We start from the raw sequence: 24,983 nt of genomic DNA, 5'->3' as shown, positions 1-24,983 counted from the left end.
GAAGGACAGTACACACCTTACTGGACCAGGCTAACTGAGGAAGCTCACAGCTGCATTGAGCTAGTTTCTTGCAAGTGCAAGAAAGGGTGTGTGAGGCGCTGCAAGTGCAAAAGGCTGCCCTTCAGTGCACAGCCCTCTGTGTGTGTGAAGGGGACGGCACATGACGATGAAGCCAAAACGATGAGTGACGATGAGTCAACAACATACATGTACTTGTGGCAATGCTGAACTTGTTAACATGACACTGTTTATGTACACGTATCTTCAGTACCGGTATATACCTAGCCTCAGATACCAGTACACCTAGCCTCAAATACTAGACCATGTAGCATGTCAGTATTATACCTAAGACATTTACAGAACTAAGACATTCTTTTCAAAGTATTGTGTTGAATCCAATATTTGCCTGGATAATTTCCAAATAAAATTATATAACAGACTGTGATAGATAATATTAAGTTGAAAATGGTACGATTGGATTCCTCGCCCCCAAAAACATACATTTAGATCCCAGAATCAAGTCAATAGGTGCATTACGTCCAGAGATAATAGCAAATGCAGATTTCAAGTGGCGGCCATTTTGAAATCCAATATGGCGGACATAAAGAGAGAATTTCAAGTGGCCCAATATCTGAAAATGTTCGCAACATATTAATGTACATTTGTGCCAAATTTGGTGCTTGTATCACAAAATGCACAACAGGTTTGCTATGCTGCTTCACTATTGCTATAAGTCATCTATATGTTATCGAAACGTTCTGTGTACGTTACTAATACGTTATGCATACATCCAACTCGTTATGAATATGCCAAAAACTGAAAAAATAACATCAATAGTTCAGCGTACGCCAGCGTTTTACATACATTTTGATACGTCAAGGTGTGACAGCGGCTTAATAGGTGGTTGAATTCACTGATCTGATATGCAAATCTTGTTCAAATTTTAAGTCAATCGGATGAAAATTGAGGATTTTAGAAAATTTGGCCCGATTTGGCCCAAATTGGCCTTTTAGCCTATGTTGATCTCAAAATTAAGAGGTGGTTGAATGCAACGAACTGATGTGCAAACAGTCTTCAAATTTCAAGTCAATCAAATGAAAATTGGTAGTTTTAGAAACAATTTTAAAACTTTGGGCTATTTTGGGTTGACCTTATGGCCCATGTTGACCTTTTGACCGATGATAACCTCAAAAGTAATCATTGTTTGAATCCAATGATCTGATATGCAAATTTCAAATGAATCGGATGAAATTTGATGATTTTAGAGAATCTGGTTCAAATAGGCCTATTGGCCTCTTCAGATATTTTTGGTTGACTCATTTTTACGAAACCACACTGGCTCCGTCGCAGGGCAGGTGACATTAATCTCTAAAAATTTCAGAACGATCGGTTGTACGGTTTTGGCTGGAGGCAAGCGGACAGACACACACACACACACGCACGCACGCACGCACGCACGCACGCACGCACACACACACACAAACGGAGGTGATCAACGTACTTGTCAAAAAGTTTAATAAAATTTTTGCAAGTAGCAAACGGAGGCGATCAACATTGTCAAAACAACAAAACAAAAAATTTCCAAATGACAAATAAGAAGACATCGTGCGGAGCACAATACTTGCAAAATCCATAGAAAAACTTTGACTTTAAAACATAATGGGTGGTTGAATTCAGTGACCTGATATGCAAATCCTCTTCATATTTCAAGTCAATGAGATGAAAAAATGAGGATTTTAGAAACACCTCCTTAGTTGTTGACCTTGTGCCTATGTTGACCTGTTGGCCGTTATTGACCTTAAAAATAATCAGCTGGTTGAAATAATTGACCTGAAATAAAACTTCTCTTCAAATTTCAAGTCATTCGGATGAAAATTGGTGATTTTAGAAATCCCACCTTAGCTGGTGACCTTGAGCCAATGTTGACCTTTTGGTCCATGTTCATGTCAAAAATAATTGGCTCGTTGAAATCAGTGACGTGTGGCTCAATTGCGGCTGTATGGATATGTGGCTCATTTTCCTGACACTGATCCTGCCACCAGATTCTGTCAGCGAGGGAGCCTCGTGAGGAGACGACCCTAATGGGCCGATCACGTGCCTCGTGGTTGCAGCAGGTTGATCAGCACCTCAAGGAGATGGGGATGGGCCAGGCATCTGCATGGGGGATGGCCAGCCAGAGGCCCCTGGAGTACCAGCAGAAAGTGGAAGCAGCGATGCCTGGTCTGGCGCATGCTCCCATACTTGACTCTGACCTTCAGAATTGCTCTTTAGAAAAATCAAATTACTCTTTAGAACAACTCTTCATAGCAGTGTGGACCTCAAATATTCGGGGCCTTTGCACAAACTTGACAGATCTTTCCATACAGGTTGCCACTGACAAACTAGACATAATCTGCCGAACAGAAACTTTCCTCCCTCAAGATGTCTCCGACCCCCTCGTATCTCTCCCTGCTTACTCCCTCCTCCGGTATGACAGACAAGAGCCTCACCCCTGGGGAGGAGTTGCTCTCTTCATCAAAAACTCTATTCCTCACTCTCCATGCATTGCTCTCACTCCCCCACAACTCCAGGAATATATCTGGCTCTGGCTTCCCCTCCACTCCCACCTCATGTTTATATGTTTACTGTACCGTTCACCAAACAGTGATGACTCCATTTACATCTCACTTTCCGAAAACATGGACCAACTTCAATCCTCTCATCCAAACTCTCTCTTCCTCACATGTGGTGACTTCAATTGTCATCATGCCAGTTGGCTAGGTGTGGGTACCTCTCTCACCGATCATGGCACTTCAGCAAAAGCTTTCTGCGACTCATTGGGACTGACTCAATCGGTGAACTTCCCGACCCGGATCTCAACCAATGGTACTCCATCTCTTCTGGATCTGATTTTGACAAATTTCCCTGAAAATATCTGCTGTTGTTCCTCCGCTCCAATCGATTCATCTGTCCACGTCCTTGTCAAAGCAAACATCCCTCTGGCTGTTAATAGAGAACCACCTCACCGCCGTCGAGTCTGGCATTTCACTCAAGCTGACTGGCAGGGTCTCCAAGCAGCCATCAAACTTCAAGTCTGGTCTCCCATCACTACTTTCTCCAATATCAACTCATCCTGAACTTCTTTCAAAGAAAATTGCTCTCTCTTGAACAAGTTTTTCCCATTTCATCTTCAGTTGTCATACCTTTCCTCCCGCCCATTGTACACTGAAAGTTGTGGTGAGGCTGTTGTCCAGAAACAGCTTGCCTTTGCCGAATGCTCTAATGGAAGGCAAATAAAATTGAAAGCAACATCAGTTCCTTCCACAAAGCTTGGAATAAGTGTGTGTCTACCCTCAGGAGAGCCAAAAAACATCTCTCTAATCTCAAGTCTGAACTCTCAAACCTCTCTCCCTCCTCCAAATCCTGGGGGCGTCTAGTGAAGTCCATTTCTGGTGTATGTTCCACCTCGATCCCCTCCCTTACCTCAAATTTCCACACTGCTGACACCGCATGTGAAAAGACTGAATGCCTAAACTCGATGTTTGCATCTAAAGCTTGTGTCCGAAACCCATCACTTTGTGGACCCACTTTCCCCAGTCACACCCTACTTAATCTGGAATTACGCTTTAGCATTACCCTTTCGAATTAACCTTTGGAATTACTCTTGGGAATTATCCTTTCCAACCACCCCTTTGAACCACCATTTATAATTACCCTTCAGCTTTACCCTCACAATTCCCCTTCAGAATTACCCTTTAGCTTTACCCTTTCGAATTTCCCTTTAGAATTACTTTTCAGAATTACTTTTCAGAATTACCCTTTAGAATTACCCTTTAGAATTATCCTTTAGAATTATCCTTTAGAATTATCCTTTAGAATTACCCTTTAGAATTACCCTTTAGAATTACCCTTGAGAATTACCCTTGATAATTATCCTTTAGAATTTCTCTTTAGAATTACCCTTTAGAATTATCCTTTAGAATTGCCCTTTGGAATTACCCTTTAGAATTATGCTTCAGAATTACCCTTCAGAAATAACCTTTAAAATTATCCTTTGGAATTACTCTTCAGAATTATCTTTTACGACCACCTGTTTGAACCACCATTTATAATTACATTTTTGAATAACCCTTTAGAATTACCCATTAGAATCACCTTTTTGAATCTCCCTTTCGATGTACCTTTTAAAATTACCCTTTAGAATCACCTTTGAGAATCACGCGTTCGAATTACCCTTTAGGATTACCCTTTATAATTACACTTTAGAATTACCCTTTGGAATCACCCTTAAGAATTATCCTTTTGAAATACCCTTTAGAATTACTCTTTAGAATTACTCTTGAGAATTTCCCTTTAGAATATCCCTTTAGAATTATCCTATGAGTTTCCCTTTAGAATTACCATTGAGAATTATCCTTTAGAATTATCCTTTAGAATTTCCCTTTCGAATATCCCTTTAGAATTATCCTTTGAGTTTTCCTTTCGAGTTACCATTGAGAATATCCCTTTAGAATTATCCTTTAGAATTACTCTTCAGAATTACCCTTTAGAATATCCCTTTAGAATTACATTTTAGAATATCCCTTTAGAATTATCCTTTTGAAATACCCTTTAGAATGACTCTTTAGAATTACTCTTTAGAATTTCCCTTAAGAATTATCCTTTGAGTTTCCCTTTAGAATTACCATTGAGAGTTATCCTTTAGAATTATCCTTTAGAATTTCCCTTTACAATATCCCTTTAGAATTATCCTTTGAGTTTCCCTTTGGAATTACCATTGAGAATTACCTTTCAAATTATCCTTTCGAATTACCCTTCAGAATTACCCTTTAGAATATCCCTTTAGAATTATCCTTTATAATTGCTCTAGAATTACCCTTTAGAACATCCCTTTAGAATTACATTTTAGAATATCCCTTTAGAATTATCCTTTTGAAATGCCCTTTGGAATTACTCTTTAGAATTACTCTTTAGAATTTCCCTTTAGAATTGCCCTTTAGAATTATCCTTTACATTTCCCTTGAGAATTACCATTTAGAATTATCCTTTAGAATTACCCTTTAGAATTATCCTTTAGAATTACTCTTTAGAATTATCCTTTAGAATATCCCTTTAGAATTACATTTTAGAATATCCCTTTAGAATTATCCTTTTGAAATACCCTTTAGACTTACTCTTTAGAATTACTCTTTAGAATTTCCCTTTAGAATTATCCTTTGAGTTTCCCTTTAGAATTACCATTGAGAATTACCCTTTAGAATTATACTTTAGAATTACTCTTTGGAATTACCCTTCAGAATTACTCTTTAGAATTAGCCTTTAGAATATCCCTTTGGAATTACCCTTTAGAATATCCCTTTAGAATTACCCTTTGGAATTACCCTTCAGAATTACTCTTTAGAATTACCCTTTAGACTATCCCTTTAGAATATCCCTTTAGAATATCCCTTTGGAATTACCCTTTAGAATCACCCTTCAGAATCCCCTTTAGAATTACCCTTTAGAATATCCCTTTAGAATTACCCTTTAGAATTACCCTTTAGAATTTCCCTTTAGAATATCCCTTGAGAATTACCCTTTAGAATTATCCGTTAGAATTACCCATTATAATCACCCTTTAGAATTACCCTTTAGAATTACCCTTTAGAATTACCTTTCAGAATTACCTTTTAGAATTACCCTTTATAATTACCCATTATAATCACCCTTTAGAATTACCCTTTGGAATTATCCTTCAGAATTACCCTTTAGAATTTTTTTTTGTATACCTTGTGGAGGCTCGTATAAGAGATAAAACACAACGCACAGTAAGGGGGGCTTGAGACAAGAGGGGTGGGAGTGGGAAGGACTAAAGAGTGGGGAACAGAGACATTAGGAGATCTGTAGAAGGGAGAGGGTAGGGGCGGGGTACATGGAGGTATACAAGATGGACATTGCAGGGACTTTCGGGAAGGAAAGCAGGGAATTTGAAGGAGGTGGTTTTCGGGTGGATTAATGGGAGTAGTCAAGATCGAGGATTTGGATGGGGGACGATAAGAGGTGGTGGTGAACAGCTGTTTTGATGGCCTGGAGGGAAGATGGGATTGAACAGAGTTCGGGAGTTTATTCCAAATGTGCAAAAAAAGAGGAATGAAAGAGTTAAGGTGAGCGGTGATTTGTGATTTTGGTAGTTTTGCCAGAAAGGGGGTTGTTGGCGGACCTTGAACGCCCTGTGTAAATATGGTGGGGACAAATCGCAAACAGAGCGGGGGGGGGAGGGGTCAGACCAGAGAGGGGACGGGAGAAGACAAAAAGACCACTGACCTGCCTACGGTGAGAGAGTGAGAGCCCCAAAGACTCAGCCTCATCACAAGTGATGCCAATGATCTGAAATGTCTTGCTTTCCACAGCGTGAAGCCGAGAAAGTAGGAGGCAGGAGCACCAGTCCAGAGGGGAGAGCAGTACTCCATCAGGCTGTGAACAAAACTTTGTATGTGGTCAGTAGCTCAGGTGGGCCGAGGAAGGACTGCACGATGGAGGATTCCCAGTCAGCGACTGGCTTTGGAGGCGAGGTTGGAAGTAGGGCTTTCCCAGAAAAGATCATGACCAATCGTGACACCCCGAATCTTGAAAGAAAGGACTGCCTCCAAAGGATTGTTGAGAAAGTGGATGCAGGGGGGGGGGGGTTCCAAACGGTCCTTTTGGAGTGTCATAGCGAGAGTGCCAGATTTGACCGGATTGAAAGACATGTTCCACGTGTTGGACCAGTTTGTGATGTTATCCAGATCTTCAGTGAGTGAAGAAGGTGCTGCTTGCCGGTCTGAGGGATGACAGATGGTACGGTAGATGGTGGAGTCATCAGCAAAGGGATAAAGAGGATTTTCCAGAGAGTCGGAGAGATCATTGATGAAAACCAGAAAAAGAACAGGGCCCAGAACGCTGCCTTGAGGTAATCCAGCCTGGGCAGGAAGAGGGGATGAAAGAACTCCATTTAGGGCCACACGTTGACTGCGAAAGTAGAGGAAGTCTGCGAGCCATGAGTGGAGATGGCCTTGGATACCATAGGAAGAGAGTTTGGTGAGCAGGGCAGGGTGTCAGACCGTATCAAAAGCATGTGATATGTCTCGGGATAGGGATCTGATTTCATGTCCGGCATTGAGGACCTCCATCCATTGTTCAGAGAGCAGAAGCAGCATATCCAGGGTTGAGGGACCTGGTCTGAAATCAAATTGATGATCGGAAATCAAGCCATTGGAGAAGAGGAAAGATTTAATATCTGAAGCGATGATGGATTCCATAACCTTGCTGATGATTGGGAGAAGGCTGATTGGTCTGTAGTTGCAGGGATCTGTTTTTGCACCTTTTTATGCAGGACAGTGATCTTTGCTGATTTCCCAGCAGATGGCAGATGACCTTGAGCAAATGTGAGGGTGAATATAACAGAGAGAGGCTGAGCAAGAGCAGAGGAGCAGGTTTTTCAGACACGCGGGCTGATGTCGTCTGGACCGGTTGCAGAATCTGAGTCGAGGTTTGACAGCAAGCTCTCCACCTTGTCAGGAGAAAAGGACACAGAGTCCAGGGACAGTTGGGTGTGACTGGGTAAGGTGAGTGCAGAAAGTGATGGGTTTTGGACACAAGATTTCAATGCAAACACTGAGTTTAGGCATTCAGCTTTTTCACATGCGGTATCTGCAGTGCAGCCTTTTGAGTTAAGGGAGGGAATGGAGGGGAACATACACCAGAAACAGATTTAATTAGATGCCACCAGGATTTGGAGGAAGGAGAGAGCTTTGAGAGTTCAGACTTGAGCTCAAAAATATATTATTTTCTGGCTCTCCTGAGGGTAGATACGCACTTGTTCCAAGCTTTATGGAAGGAACTAAGATTACCCTCAGTTGGGTTTGCTTTCCATGAGACAAAGGCAAGTTGTTTCAGGACAACTGCCTCGCCACAAGCTTCAGTAAACCAAGGACGGGAGGAAGGGTAAGACAACTGAACACGAGAGGGGATAAATCTGTGCATGAGGGAGAGCAAGTTTCTTTGAAAGAATTCGCAGTATGAGTTGATATTGGAGAACGTAGCGATGGGAGACAAGTCTGGAAGTTTGATGGCTGCTTGGAGACCTGCCAGTCCGCTTGAGTGAAATGCCAGACTCGACGACGCTAAGGTGGTTCTCTAATAACAGCCAGAGGGATGTTTGCTTTGACAAGGACGTGGTCAGATGAATCGATTGGAGCGGAGGAACAGCAGCAGATATTTTCAGGGAAATTTGTCAAAATCAGATCCAGAAGAGATGGAGCACCATTGGTTGAGATCCGGGTCAGGAAATTGACTGATTGAGTTAGTCCCAATGATTTGCATAGGGCTTTTGCTGAGGTGCCATGACAGGTGAGAGAGGTACCCATACCAAGCCAACTGGCATGATGACAATTGAGGCCACCACATATGAGGAAGAGAGAGTTTGGATGAGATGATGGAAGTTGGTCCATGTTTTCGGATAGTGAGGTGTAAATGGAGTCATCACTGTTTGGTGGATGGTACAGTACACGTATAAACATGAGGTAGGAGTGGAGGGGAAGCCATAGCCAAGGTATTCCTGGGGGTGTGGGGGAGTGAGGGCAGTGCATGGAGAGTGAGGAATAGAGTCTTTGATGAAGAAAGCAACTCCTCCACCAGGACGAGGTTCAGGTCTGTCATCCCGGAGGAGGGAGTAACCAGGGAGAGATACTTGGGAGTCAGAGACGTCTTGTGGGATGAAAGTTTCTGTTAGGCAGATTACGTCTGGTTTTTCAGTGGCAACGTGTATGGAAAGATCTGTAAGGTTTGAGCAAAGGCCCCAGATATTTGAGGCCAACACTGTTAATGAAGATTGAGGGGAGGAGGCTTTTTGTGTAGGGGATGGGAGGGGATGGGGAGGGTAGGACACGGGAGGAGGGGGGTGAGGTCAGGAGTGTTGTTAAAAGAGTGTGCGGGATTGCAGAATAGTTTGGGGAGGGGGCCGGATGAGGAGGAGAAAAGGCTCTGTAGTGCTGGGGGAGAGGGGGGCAAGAGAGGGGGCAGAAGGCAGTTGAGGATTTGAGGAGGTGGAGTGATGAGATGGAGGTGAGAGGGCAGGGGAAGGGGAAGCTTTGTGGATGAGAGGTGGGGGGGAACTGTGAGAAGTGTGACTGAGGGGGGGTGAATGGTGGGAGAAGGGAGAGTTGAGGGAGAAAGGTGAGGGGAGTTTTTGAGAGAAGTGAGAGGGAGGTTTGGAGGGAGAAGAGTAGGATGGTTGCTTTGAGAGTGAGGGGTGAGAGGGGCGAGTTGACACTGAAATTGGAAAAAACAGAATGCTTGATTGAAAGCGAATACTCAAAGCAAACTGGGTTTTTTTTTAATTTTTCGGTGAGAAATGTGATTACAGACGTTTCTTGATGGATGAAATAAAGGCGAATAGAGAGAAGAAACGCTGGAACAGTTGGATTTTTTTAGGCAAGGTATAAATGAAAGGTTGAATTGAGAGCAGTCTTTAAATAGTAGAAGAGTTGTGCATTATGATACGGTAATGAGTACCACACGTGTGAAAGAGGAAGACGAAGCATTATAAGAGATCGTTATTACTATTATTATTATTATTATTATTATTATTATTATTGTTTGAGAGAGTTTTCATCAGATTAGGTAATGGAAAGGTTGTAGAAAAAAATCATGAGGTGAATGGTGAATTTGGATCAGTAAACGCAGGGGGTGGAAACAGATCACGTGGTTTCGGGAGAAGCACGTGATTATGGGAGGTGTATAGTCAAAAGTTAATTTATTTATTTTAAATAAGGATTGTGTAACATTCGGAAAAGGGAATGTTGAAGTAAAATTGTGGAGTTGTTTGGTGCATTTGGAACTGTAAACGCAGATCGAAGGTGCTTGGTCGATGAAACGTGTCAGGAAGAGGGTGGAGAGAGACACGTGGTTACAGGAGGTGTATGTCTCGAAAGGATAAATGGAAGATTATTAATTTTGATGTATTTTTGAAGAATAGGTAAGATTCGGGGATGGAAGGTTGTCGGAAGAAATCGTGAGGGTAATAGCAAGAGTTGGTCAGCTCAAGTAGAATAAAGATGGTGTGCCAGCAGAAGGATGAAGATGAAGAAGAAAAGGAAGAAGAAGAAGGAAAGGAAGAAGAATTAGAAGGATCAGGACTCGTGGGTATGCATGGAGAAAGGTAGTTTTTGTATTTTGTTTTTGGATTTAAGGCAAGAAACAGTGTTTAGATGGGAGGGTTGGGGGCATTGGGAAAGTGGGGAAAATAGGAATTGAAGGTAATAGGGAGAGAATATAAATATGAACGATCGTACACCGAGAGGGGAAGGATGGGTAGGCCTCAAAGAACCCGGGAAGAGAAGGTCGACGGAAACTCACAAAATAGCATGATTTTTGAAACAAAACTGAACTAGGAACACACAGTGAGATGTAGGTGAGAGATGTAGGTGAGAAAATAAGGAGTTAAAATTGGACAGATAACGACTGGAAACTTAACTTTGAGAAAGTCAGCAGAGAGCCCTGAGAGACTTGCCCTCACGACATACCCAACCAGAGTGGTGTCAAAGCCACCCAATGCTCGCCTGTTTATACATTTTTCGTTTTTAAAAGACTAGTCCAATAATATTTTTTATAAAGCATTGCAGTGGTCTGATCCAAATAATTTTAAAGCAATATATGTATTTGTATATTGTAATCAGTAAAAAATAGTGTGGTAGATAAAAACATTAGAAAGAAAATAACTTGCACTAAAAACTTTAACATTTTCATGCTCATGCCCATGCTCACGCCGGGGGTATCGCGATAGTTCTCTGATCTTCGAACAGGTGAGCTAAAAACGGAACAGAATTCTTTAGAATTACCCTTTACAATTGACCTTTAGAATTATTCTTTGGAATTACTCTTCAGAATTATCCTTTACAACCACCCTTTTGAACCACCATTTATAATTACAATTTAGAATCACCCTTTAGAATTACCCTTTGGAATCACCCTTGAGAATTACCCTTTATAATTACCCTTTTGAATTACCCTTTGGAATCACCCTTCAGAATTACCCTTCAGAATCACCCTTTAGAATCACCCTTTAGAATTACCCTTTAGAATTACCCTTTAGAATTATCCTTTAGAATTACCCTTTAGAATTACCCTTTAGAATTACCCTTTAGAATTACCCTTTAGAATCACCCTTTAGAATCACCCTTTAGAATTACCCTTTAGAATTACCCTTTAGAATCACCCTTTAGAATTACCCTTTAGAATTACCCTTTAGAATCACCCTTTAGAAATACCCTTTTGAATTACCCTTTGGAATCACCCTTCAGAATTACCCTTTAGAATCACCCTTTAGAATTACCCTTTAGAATCACCCTTTAGAATTACCCTTTATAATTAGCTTTTAGAATTACCCTTGAGAATTATTCCATTGGAATCAGCCTTTATAATTATCCTTTAGAATTACCATTTGGAATTACCCTTTGGAACATCCCTTGAGAATTATCCTTTGGTATTACCCTTTATAGTTCGCCTTCAGAACTCTTCAGCACCCATTATAATTACAAGTGGGCCCTTTGTCCATTGTACCACATTTTCATTGGTCTTAAAGGCCTTGTAGCATACCTCCCTGCTGTGCTGCTTGAGCATTGGTTTACCTTTCACCAACACCAGATGTGCTTGGGCTGGGGTAGAGATTATACGTTCGTTATTATTCTTGCCAAATGATACTATTATTATTGTTGTTAATATTATTAGTATTAATTATTGTATGGTCTGTCACAATGTTATTATTAAAAAAAAAAATTATGTTTGTAAATAGAATGCCATGCCATGGAAGAACTCATCAATTCATTATAGTCTTCAAGGGTCTGCAGGGTTTGAGGGGTCTTATGGGTCTTTTGGGTCCTCTGGGTCTTTTGGCTCTTCAGGTGTTTTATGTCCTGTGGGTCTTTTGGGTCATTGGGGACTTTTGAGTCTTTTGAGTTCTCGAGATCTTTTGGGTTCTTGGGGTCTCTTGGGTCCTCGAGAGCTTTTGGGTCATCTGGTTCTTTTTGGTCCTCGGGGCATTTTGGGTCCTCAGCAACTTTTGTGTCAGGTCAGGTATGGGAGCATGCGCTGGAGCAGCACGTTGCTGCATCCACTTTCCGCAGACAATCAACAAACACAGAAACTACTTCGGTACTCCAGTGACATGGGTATTTTGGGTCTTCATGGTCTTTTGGGTCTTTGGAGAGTTTTGGGTCATCTGGGTTCTCTGGGGCTTTTGCGTCCCCTGGGTATTTTGGGTCCTTTTGGTGTTTTGAGTCTTCTGGGTCTTTTGTGTCTTAAGGGTCTTTTGGAGTTTTTGGGGTCTTAAAAGGTTGAAAGGGATCTCAGCAATCTGGTAAATAGGTATGTCATTAATGGACACAAAAAGCATGACACACACACACACACACACACACCTCATAATTTTATAGTGTTAGAAAGATTATTCTGCTTCGTTTTTGATGGACGGATGGAAGGACGGAAGAAAATAGCCAAATATTGATGCGGCTTCACCGCTTAAAAATTCTCTCAGTCCTCTGCGCATGCGTGATCGGGATGAATTCAGGGCCAAAGTACTGCATAACTCCAGGTTCTAGTTTTTCGACTCATATTCTCATTTGTGTTCAAAATATAACATTCCATTGAAATCAAATTGTTCCTCAATTACAAACTAACGTTTGTGGACGGACGGTCAAACAGACAGACAGACAGACAGATGTGAACCAATTGCTAAATCACACTTTTTGCTTTGTGTGCTGCACAGATGGGGTAAAAACCTCCACAAACAGATTACTTGTGTAGCTTTGGGTACAAAAATGGGTCCCAATCATACCAACCTTTTTCTCAGTTTTATTGAAGAACAGAATTTTTTGCTCTCAATTTGATATTCTGACACCAGAACTTTTGGGACGCTACATCGATGATTGCATTGGCTTAACCTCCTGTCGCAAATCTGAACTTGAACAATTCATCAACTTCACCAATTCTTTTCAACCTGCTCTCCACTACACATTTTCTTGTTATTCTTGCACATGGCAGCTTGGCTGCCGGGTAGCTATCATTTTTATTGGGGAGCAAATATGCTGCTGATGCTGTGCCCCTCTACCACAACAGTGGTACTCATTTCACTGACCTCAGAAGGATGACAGTCCGTCAACCACACCTGGATGTTAATTGGGCAGCCAACAGGGCTCCAACTCAGGACCCTAAGACCCCCATGCCAGCCACCCTAACCATTGAGCCAATACCAAGCTTGAACTATACATGGGAGATTTCAGATACTTACTTGTGTTACTTTTTTTGGATATCAAAGTTTCTTTGGAAGATACTGGTTTAATGACCACTATTCACTGCCAGTCAACAGACTCACACAGCCACCTAATGTACTCCTCTTCTCATCCTTCTCATGTTAAGAATTCCATTCCTTATTCTCAGTTTCTGAGGCTACGTCATCCCTCCAATGATGATTCTTACTTTGAATGCAAAGCTGGGGAAATGTGTCAGTTCTTCACACATCGTGGTGGAAAATGCCCTCGACCGTGTCGGACCAATCAACAGACAAAATCTTCTACTTCCAAAAACAAAACCTGACAATGATGAACTAATTCGCACTTTGGTGTATCATAATTATCCAATGAAGCTTTAGAATCACACAGGACAACACAGAAACTACTTCAATCTTCTCTCAACCACCTCTGTTTTGATTCCAATAAGACAAAACTTTGTGATATTTTCTGGTTAAAAGGACAGGACCAATTAGAATCTACCACCTGTACCTATGACTTCATCAAACCCACACCATCAATATCAAGGATCATTTTACCCCCAACCAACTCTAATGTAATCTACTGTATTTCATGCTCACTTTGGAAGAAACTCCACATCGGTGAAACTGTACAACGGCTTGGAGACCCGCTTCAGAGAACACCTCTACGATGTCAGAAACGTAAACCGGTTCCTCGTCACTTTAGCCAGGCAGGACATGCTATTCATCATATGTCTGTTTGTGGTTTGATACCCCACCATGGAAGCAATGACTCCCGGAAACTCAAAGAACAGTATTCCATCCAAAAACTTGGAACATGAGTGCAAAATGTCTTAAATTAATTATTTCTTTACGTTAGTCACTATATCTATTTCTGTTCATCCTTCACCCCTCTCTTCTTTCCGTTTTTCAGTCAATTTCCTTCCACCTTCCTCATCTTTCACTTCCTCTTCTCCTCTCCGATTCCCCCATCTTCCTTCCTGCTCCCCTCAACCCCCACCCCCGCTATTGTTCATGTTATCAAACCTTTGTCTCAATAACTCCTATGTAGGCAAAGCTGTAGTTCCGTTCAAGATAGATTCGATGTTCATGATTAATGTTTTTATTTTTAACCTCATCATTTTAGATGTATATATGGTATCAGTGAAACTGCATGACTCAAAACATTTCTGATTATCATGATGGGTTTTATCCACAACTGGGTTTGAGTCACAGCAATCAAGTTTTCGTGGATTGAAGTGTCGATTAAAAAAAACTTTTTATGAACTACGAAGTCATCTATACTGAAAGAGAGCCATTTGGCTGTGTCACCAATTTTCTCAGAGATGGTTGAACGGATCTTCGTCAAATTTTCAGAGGTTCATCAGTGAGTGCTGGGGAGTGTTTTAGGCCAAAAAAAAAAACACCAAACAAACAAACAAAAAATTTGAGAATATGGAAAAAAATGTCAGATTTTTCCACAGATCTTACAAAAATGGGACAAAATAGTTGGATTAACACAAGACTCGGTAGTTGTGAGGCTCATGCATAAACGGTTTGTTGTTTACAGCCTGTTGGGAAGGGAAGGGGCCAAGGAGTGTGAACTGAAGATGTTTCATTTGAGCCAAATTAACGGTTGAAACGTTCTTCCGATGGATGATGCCAAGAATAACGAAAACATTTGACTTCATCACAAAAGAAGTGAAAAATGGAATGCAAAAGCCACAGTTTAGAGTGATACTCCAATATCTATCTATAATTCCAGCAATGTGTGTGTGTGTGTGTGTGTGTGTGTGTGTGTGTGTGTGTGTTTGTGTGTGTGTGTGTTTGTGTGTGTGTGTGTGTGTGTGTGTGTGTGTGTGTGTGTGTGTGTGACCGCTATTTCTCGCCAACCACTGGTCCGATCTAATTGAAACTTGCCAGGTATATTGCTGGTGACCTGAGGATGTGCCTTTTCAAGGTTTGATATTAATCGGACAAGTGCTTCCCAAGTTATGGCCATTTATTTACCAACCAATGACAGGACACGTTACTGCGACCATTTATTTACCAACCAATGACAGGACACATTGCTGCGTAGGTGTGGCCGATGGGGAAGAGAGCCTCAGCCGCGTTCGCCATTACGGGTTTTTTGTCTTCTCTTGTCTTTGTGTTTATCCTTGCGAAAAAGCAAAATACGTTGGTGCTAATTGAATAATTGGCAATTAAAACTAATAATTTATCAAAACGTTGGCAGATCCAGCAGCCTCCGCATTCTTGCCCTGGACGAGGAAACAAAGAAGAAGCGCCGTTTCCTCAGAAATGTTGTTTATGAAGAGGTGTTAACGAGATAAAGGTGTGTACATGGAGACAATTATTATTTATTTATTGAAGAAAAATTGTTCCGAAAATAATTTATCAAAAAAAGTGCACACCTTTTTTTTGTTTCCAATTGTCAAAACGGTGTGGCCTTTGGAAGTGTTAAGGAATTCAGCTCTACTCAACATGCTTGCCAACAATAAATACATCTCAATTTGGTGGTATGCTTTGCAAACTATTTCTTTTAAAACTATTTTCAAACTAAAACAATTCGAACATGGAATACCTAATGACACTGTACTTTCAGGTCTCCTACAAATCCTACCCTGTCACCTCACCGTGGCGTAGGCGTGGCAATGGTCAATGGCAGCGAATGTCATGGCTAGCAAAGACAGGGAGGTAAACTTGATTTTAATTTGGATTTTAATTAACTATGTGTGTGTAAGTATCACAGCAGTTGTTACTTCAATGAAAGCGATAATTCGTGAAATGATGTGAACATTCCGTACGGGCACGCACTACTTCTGGATAGTGATGACTTAATGTATTCTAATAATTTCTCGATTTCTTATGCGCATTTATAGATAAACACAATGCCCCAATCCAGTCATCGTTTACGAGAGCGAAGGAACGGCCTGTGTGGTTGTTTGAAAGTTGTTTTTTTTTCCACGTACGGCCACGCACGGACGGGCACGCGAGAGTGAAGGAACGGCCTGTGTGGTTCTTGTTTCTGGCACGTGGTTTGAAAGTTTTTTTTTTTGGTTTGCATGTACAGCCACGCACATACGGGCATGCACTTGTATTAAAACTCTCAGTCACTCAGTCGAGAGCATGTTTCTGCCATGTTGAACAGTTTATGTTTGCATCCCACTGATAGGCCAGATCTACATCCAGACCTGAACCAAAATCTCATCGGTTTGTTCTTGTCACCAACCCAACTCATCCACCAAGTTTTATCATAATTTTTCCACAACCTTTTTGAGATATTGTGATTTGTCTATATATATATATATATATATATATATATATATATATATATATATATATATATATATATATATATATATATATATATATATATATATATACACACACACACAAACATCTCTCACCTGTGAATGGAGGGAATAGCCAATCAGCTCTCACCAAATCAACTAAATACAGGTGGCTAGGATTATATAAATAATTGACACCTCCCACACTCCTCTGCCGAAGAATCTGCATAACATAACCCAAGAAGGCCTACACAAGGGAAGTGCTTTGCTGTTTTGAACCCTTCCCAGAGTTCCTCCACAATTATAAATATGTTCACACAAAGTACACACATGAGAATCCCAATGCTGCACACCCCCTCAGCTACTGGAACGGTTTCATTGCTTATTGGTGAATCATCAGAGATAGGTTATATATATATATATATATATATATATATATATATATATATATATATATATATATATATATATATATATATATATATATATATATATATATATATATACATATGTCGTTTTGGCTCTATCTCTCAATGGAGAAAAATCACTTTAAAATTCTAGTATCCAGATCTGGATCCGGATCTTCACCAAAATCTAATACTGTAATTTCATCCTTGTCACATACCTCACAAAATTTCATCCGAATGCATCCACAACTTTTTGAGAATCCTGCTGATGGACAGATACACAGACAGACAACGGTGAAAACACAACCTCCGCCCACCTTCGGTGGCGGAGGTAACAAATGTGCTGTATATTGGGAAATTGATTGACGACTACCCACAATCAAAGTATGAATTGTATGATATAAGTCTGGTGATGGTTTTTTACAAGTCGAGTCAAGCTTTTTGAATGTTGGAATTCAGGAATATCAACGGTTAAGGGTTTTTTCTGTTACTTTACTATGTTATAATAATGTCGGAAGTTTTTAATCACACAGGTTGTTCTCGAGTTTAGTTTCTGTCTTTTCGTTCTGGTTGTGTGAGAGTAGTAACCGCTTGTTGAACTTGTTCACTCATCTTGCTCCAGCAGAAGAGAAATTCACTTTTGAATCCTTGCTCGTGTGCGTGCGTGCGTGCGTGCGTGTGTGTGTGCATGTGCGTGTGTGCGTGCATCCGTGCGTTCGTGTGTGTGCGTGTGCATGTGCGTGTGTGCGAGTGTTTTGAACGATTATGTTATTGTGGACGGTGTAATTACGGTTTGTGAAGTGAAGGGAAATTTTGCAGTTTGAGTTGGTCTGACCAATTGCTAACCTCAGCTGTCTTTGTTTGACCTTCTTGCAGGGAAGGCCTGACCACCCACACGCCTTGTCGTGCCATTACAAGGCCCTCACACCAATGGAAATCCCCCATAAGCTCCTGTTATAAGTCCTGTCTCTCCAAGAACGCTTTCGTGTTGTGTCGGCCATGGAGTCTTGTATTAATATTTTGTTCTTTTATTCATTCTTTGTTTATTACACTTGAAAAAGCAAAATTTCTGACTCTCCGAGAATTTCTTTCAGATCTCATAAGACATCATATGTTTATGTAAAGTTAGTTAATGAAGGAGATGGTCAATTAGAAGAACACTTGTTTGTTTCTCCATTGGCTGGTGTGTGTTCTGTTCTCAGAGCTGCACACGATAAAGCATGCTAAGTGTGCCACAAACTCCTCCATATGAGTTGAGGGAAGTCTTTGTCCTGGAGTGGACTGAAATATGCTTAGGGTGGAGGAGGGGAAAGTTATGAAATAAAGTGAACTGCAAACTATTCAAATGTGTTTCTCATCATAATTGCAATGTTTTTATTCTGCTTGTGTACTCACAATTGTTCAACCTCGTCCTGAATTGAATTCCTGATTGAATCGTTTCGAACATAAAACTTCCATTCTGGTGATGCACATGCAATAATCAGTCATTTCACAGAGAACACTTGCAGAGGAGCAGTTAAGTAAGCCGTCTTGTCTGCTTGGGTGACACCATGTACGCAGAGGTGGCAATGAGTAGAGGTCTTGGAGTCCAGCATGGTGGAACTCGCTCGTAATCATAAAAAATGTCACATTATTATTATTATTATTATTATTATTATTATTATTATTATTATTCGAGCAAGAGTAACTCGTGTTTCGGTTTACTTTTGTTAATTACAAAACGCAATCTTCATCCTACAGTGTTGCTTTTCCCTTTTTATCAGAGTTTCGGTGCCAGTGGGATTCGGATTGGAGAGGTGTGTTCATTGTCTCCGCCATCGAAGGAGTAAGTAGGTTGTGTCTTCACCCCTGTCTGTCTGTTTGTTACCTGTCATCAAATTGACTTCAAATTTGAAGAGTATTTGCACATCAGGTCAGTGAATTCAACCACCAACTGTTGTTGAGGTTATCATTGGCCAAAAGTCCAACATGGGCGAAAAATCAACAACTTCGGTGGAGTTTCTAAAACCCTCAATTTTCATCTGATTGACTTGAAATTTGAAAAGGATTTACATGTCACATCACTGAATTCAACCGCCGATAAATTTTGAAGTAAACATCGGCGAAAAGGTCAAAAGAGGCAAAAAGGCCAATTTGGGCCAAATTTTCGAAAACCCTCAATTTTCATCCGATTTATTTTAAATTTGTAGAGCATTCGCATAGCAGGTCACTCAATTCAATTCGCCAATTAATATTTGAGTTCACCATGGACCAAAAGGTCAACATAGACCAAAATATCAACATCGGTTCAAGGTCAGCAACTGAGGTGGTATTTCTAAAATCCTCAATTTTCATCCGATTGACTTGAAATTTGAAGAGCATTTTCATGGTTACTGCATTCAACTACCTATTAATTTTGAGGTAAAATAGGCCAAAAGGTCAAAATAGGCCAAAAGGCCAATTTGGGACAAATTTTCTAAAATCCTCAATTTTCATCCAATTGACTTGAATTTTGTAGAGCATTTACAGATCAGGTTACTGAATTAAACCACCTATTATTGTTGAGGTCACAATAGGCCAAAGGTCAACAGTGGCTAGATTTCTAAATTCTTCAATTTTAATCCTATTAACTTCAAATTTGAAGAGAATCTGCAAATCAGGTAATTGAATTCAATCTCTTATTATTTTTGAGGTCAATATCAGCCAGAAGGTCAGAACAGGCCAAAGCATCTACATGGGCCAAATTTCTAAAATTACTTCTAAAATTGTTAATTTTCATCCAATTGACTTGGAATTTGAAGACCATTGGCACATCAGATTGCTTAATTCAAGCACCAATTATTTTTGAGGTCACCATAGGCCAAAATATCAGCATCAACATAGTCCAAATTTCTAAAATCTTCAATTTTAATCTGATTAAGTTGAAATTTGAAGAGCATTTGTATATTAAGTCAGTGAATTCAAACACCTATTATTTTTGAGATCAACAGTCAAAAAGGTCAACATAGGCCAAATTTCTAAAATTGTTAATGTTCATCCTATTCACTTGAAATTTGAACATAATTTCATATCAGGTCACAGAATTCAACCACCTATTATTTTTGAGGACACCATTGGCAAAAAGGTCAACAGGCCAGATTTCTAAAATCCCCAATTTAAATCCGATTAACTTGAAATTTGAAGAGCATTTGCATATCAGGTCACTGAATTCACCCACCTATTTTTTTTGAGGTCAATATCAGCCAAAAGGTCAACATAGTCCAAAATTTCTAAAATTGTCAATTTCATTCCATTGACTTGGAATTTGAAGAGCATTTATATGTCAGTTCACTGAATTCAAACACCTATTTTTTTGAGGTCAATATCAGCCAAAAGGTCAACATAGTCCAAAAGGTCAACAATGTCCAAAATTTCTAAAATTGTCAATTTCCATCTGATTTACTTGGAATTTGAAGAGGATTTGGACAATGAGTCACCAAGTTCAACCAGCAACTATCTTTGAGGTTAACATTGGTGAAAGGTTCAGCATCGGCCAAAAGCAAACAACTTAGGTGCAATTTCTAAAATCTTCAATTTTCATTCAATTGAGTTTAAATTTGAACAGGATTTGCACATCACGTCAATGAATTCTACCAGCAATTATTTTTGAGGTCAAAAGGTCAACGTAGGCCTATTTTCTGAAATTAAGAGATTGGGCCAAAACTATATGCATATCATGATATCTCAAAAAGTTGTGGATGGGTTATTTAAAAATTAAGTGGATTTGAGTTGGTTCGGTAACAAGAACAAGCCAATTAGATTTTGGTTCAGATCCACCCTATCAATGAGATACAAAGCGTAAACAATTCAGCCTCGCAGAGGCAAGCGCTCTTTGGAATGCTATTCCACTTCATCCTCTTTTGTCCAGTGTCAATCGAGTCATTTTTCATTTGCTTCTTGCAAAATCGAAGATATTTGAAGTATATTTTTTTTGTTCTGTTCTGTCTGCCCCTCTGTTGGGTCGCCAAAATAGGTGACCCTTATTGTCAGTAATTCTGTCTGTTTGTTTGGATGTTTGTTCGTTTGTCATCAGCATAATTGGTAGTAAACGTGGGCGGATTTTGACCAAACTCGGGTGGTCGGTACATCTTATGACCTAGTGCTTTGGAAATTGTGATGTTTGCTAGGGACGCTTTGGTTCCCCAGCAACAACCGAAAAACCTTCAAAATCGGTACCGTTCACGCAAAATCAATTCCGAAAGCCATTATCCCACGTAGGGTTATGAAATTTGGCGCGAATGATCTACAGGTGATGCTCTATCAAATGTATTCCGCTTTTTGTGATATATGGAATACTTTATCCGCAGTGCCTCTTACAATTAGGGTATGCGCGAAAATTGGCGAAAATTGAAGGCCCCCAAGCGACCAGGTGAGTGCATCGATACGAATGAAACTTTGCAGGTTCATGGTACTCAATGAGTACTACAACTTTGCCTCAGGACATATTGACCGATTTCGCTTAGGTCAGGGGTCAAAGGTCAATTAGTGCAAAAATCGATAATATGCGAGAGCTGGAGGTGCCTTTGCACCAAATGCTACTTCTAGGGTTATGGTCGCATGGTCATGAAAATTCACACTAATCGTCTGGAATACATTGTGCACAAACGATCGAGCCGGATTTTCGATCTTTGTTCACCCACCGCACCCCCTCGAATGTTGGGGATTTCCGATTTCAAACCGCATTTTCGGTACTTTTCATTCAAATGGATACCGAGTAGTTAACAGTTGATGGAACTGGATGAGATTTGATATGCATAATCTTAAGGTGATTCCCTATCCGCTATATGGCAGCCATTTTGCTCTATATCTTATAGTTTCCATGCTCGGTGACCCATCGCCGCCTACCGGCTTGTCTATCTGTTTGTTTATCACCTGCAGTTCACAATTTTAAACCGATCTTCACAAAACTTCACCACATATTAGAGTTTGTCCTGCAGAAGAAGCCTCTTGTTTTTGAGGTCAAAAGTTCAAAACGTCAACAGAGACGAAAAGTCAACAACTTAGGTAAGCTTTCTAAATTCCTCAATTTCCATCCGATTGACTTGAAAATTTGAAGACGATTTATATTTCAGGTCACTGAATTCAACCAGGCAATTATTTTGGAGGTCAACATGGACCACAAGGTTAACATAGACCCAAGGTCAACAACTAATGTGGTATTTACAAAATCCTCAATTTGTCCGTCCATCTGTCTGTCTGTCTGTCCGTCCATTCCTGTCCGCACTCTAAGTCCCAAAGTTTTCAACTTTCACGTTTCATATTTGGTACATAGGTACAGATTGTGGAGACGGTGTGTCGCGACATACATTCGTCATCTAAAGTGGTTGCCATGGCAACCAGGATGCTGTTTTCCATGTAGTAACACAATTAGGTATATACCTTCTTGTTAGGGCGTATATTGTGCTCACTTGCGCTTTTGCTACTGATTACAATATACAAATACATATATTGCTTTATAATTATACTTCACTGCAATGCTTTATAAAAAAATATTAATTATTAGACTTGTCTTTTAAAAACGATAAATGTATAAACAGGCGAGCATTGGGTGGCTTTGACACCAACTCTGGTTAATCTTTAAAGTGATTCTTCACAATTGAGAGATGTGGTCAAAAACGATATATAGCACGATATTTCAAAAATGTATTGCACCCGATATGTTCTCGTGGATCAGGCATTGCATGGCGGAGGTATGCGCTCTACCGAGCGACCTACTTATTGGCTTTGTTGGTTCTTTCACTGCAACTTCAGGGCTTTGCTGTTGCATTTCAGAAATGTGTTCAGTGTGACTGAAGCTTCCAGCTGGACCTATTCCTGTGCATATCCCCATACCTTTTCCTTTACTCTGCGAGAGTAATTATTTTACAAAGTAAATGTAATTATTTACAAAGCTGCACATTTAATAACTCCATAAGTTCATGTTGAAATGTAAACAGGCCAGGTGTAAACACAAGAATTAATTTCAACTTTGCTCTTGTTAAAGCTCAGCAAGCTTGATGGGGCCTTGGAGGCCACAGTTTTGTTGTTTGGACTTGACTGTTCACAGCGTGCACTGTCGATAAATTCCCTTGAGCTTATCGTGAGCTAATCCACGACTGTGAGCTGGAAACTTTCCATCGAATCGTTTTTGAACAAATCGAGTGATTTCTTCCTTTTTCTCATTCTACTTGGCCATCCTCCATTCGAATATGACATTAAATGCACGATTTTCTCTTGAAACAATGTGCGTTGCCTACGACGCTTTGAGCAAATACAAAAAGTGTTACGTATGTGGAATCGAAAATTTACCAAAAGGGAAAATATTGGGGATTTTTCCCAAGGGATTTATAGATACAGCATGGGATTTACGACCAACTAATATGTTTTGATATGATCATGCGCACCCACCAGCTGGTGCGTTTTTCATCCGAGGAAGGCCATGAAATTGTACAACGAGACACAAACGTTTCCATAAAAATCAAAACACCCCTTTTGATTTCTTCGTTCAGGAATAAATTAAAAGGCAAATACTCATACACACATGCGGAAAAAATGAAGCATGTGCTGCGTTATTTCGGCATCGAAGCAATAAGTGAGAAAATTATTCAGAAACCAGAATGTTTATCAAAAAATACAACCACATACTTTGTTGGTAAAGTGTGCACGTTTTGACAAATGACTTGAGACAAATTCAGTGGTTTTACTGGTTTTTAAATCACGAAATGAGAACGTCTGTAATAGCGCCGTTTTACTCCATAAAAAGCACGATTACATGAGAATGGGCTGCTGGTATCACATCGACAGTGTGATGTCAGACTCAACAATCGGTCAATAATGACACCGACTCTTAAAAGCTCAATGATGTGTGTCAGCACCATTAGGACTAATGACTGATTCAACACTCCTCATCTCCAGAAGAAGCCACGACAGAGAAACCAAAGGGAGTTTTTGCCATTTCTGGTACAAAGCAGGCTCAAACTCTGCCATAGTCCGCACAGGAGGGTCCATTTTCTTAAATCTACATGAAGAATGTCCCAAACATGCTCTTTTGGATTTAAACCAGGACTCTATGCTGGCCTGGGCAATGTCATGATGGGATAGTTTCGCAATAAGTCAGTAACTCCACGAGAGAGGTGGGGTCTGGCATTGTCATCCACTAATACAGGTCTTGTGAGAAGGGAATGGTTGTCAAAATATGAAACAACAACGTGAAGCACAATGTCCCGACGGTACTTTTCACCAATCGGGTTACTCGACAGTGACAAGGTCAAGTTTACATTCATCATAGGCAGCCCAATATCATAAGGCATCTGCCACCAAATGGGATTGACTCCTCAGGATATATGCTGTGTTAGGTTGTTGACAAACCAGGGTTTCACCTTTAGTCACTTTCAGGAGAAATCGCTCTCATCAAACGAATGGATCTTCTTTCCAGGATGTGAGATTCCATTGATGACATGCCTGCAAAGTTGGCTGCTTTGTGCTTTGGGTTGAGAAGAGGGCATCTGATCAGTCTGCCGGCTTTGTAACCTGCAGTACGAAGCTGGGTCCAGACAGTTATTATGCCTAACCTATGAAAGAGATTCCATTCGTGGCACAACACTATGCTTGTGGCAAAAGGAATACATCTGACAAGTCTGATCAGAGTTACATCTTCTGTTAGAGGTCACAATGGGTCATCGATCGAGATGTTCACACTCGATGGGATCATTAGGGCGTACGTGATCGTTAGGTCCTTGTTTTCAATGATCGCATTTAGTTTGTGTTTCCATGCATTTTCTGGGACTGGAATATTGAAGTTTTTTTCAGATGTGCTGGTGGATTACTCTACATACTCTGTCGTGGCTTTGTGTGTACACTATAGAGCTGTCCTGATATGAGTGAGGAGGTGACTGGTAGGAGGTGACTCATGCTTTCTGTTTCTACTTTGCAGAACCTATACTTGTCCGATTGACTCATGTCCCGTCATTTTCTTAAAGCCATTGGTGTCGTGTCCTTGGTCTTGGACATTTATTATGACTTGTTCTCCATCTCAGCTGAGCTGAT

General features: G+C 40.4%; 1 long non-coding RNA gene across 6 annotated transcripts in view; it reads left to right on the top strand.

Annotated features, from left to right (window-relative positions):
* Positions 1-24,983, top strand: part of LOC147027359 (uncharacterized) — a 166,783-nt gene that overhangs the window by 130,474 nt on the left and 11,326 nt on the right. For 3 of the 6 annotated variants that reach the window (XR_015057008.1, XR_015057009.1, XR_015057010.1), the window contains one exon: positions 18,704-18,765. The exons of 1 other annotated variant lie outside the window; for it this stretch is intronic. This is a non-coding gene — a long non-coding RNA (uncharacterized LOC147027359). Of the gene's footprint in view, positions 1-9,231; positions 10,157-17,816; positions 18,663-18,703; positions 18,766-24,983 lie in introns of those variants that run through there. 2 more of the 6 variants (XR_015057007.1, XR_015057012.1) reach the window with 2 other exon arrangements.

Source organism: Eptatretus burgeri, chromosome 4, assembly GCF_056783735.1.
Source record: "Eptatretus burgeri isolate ZD-2024b chromosome 4, Ebu_testis_v1, whole genome shotgun sequence".
NCBI classification, from domain to species: Eukaryota; Metazoa; Chordata; class Myxini; order Myxiniformes; family Myxinidae; genus Eptatretus; species Eptatretus burgeri.
The sequence above is the reverse complement of the archived record's forward strand: the minus strand, read 5'-3'. Positions and strand labels throughout refer to the sequence as shown.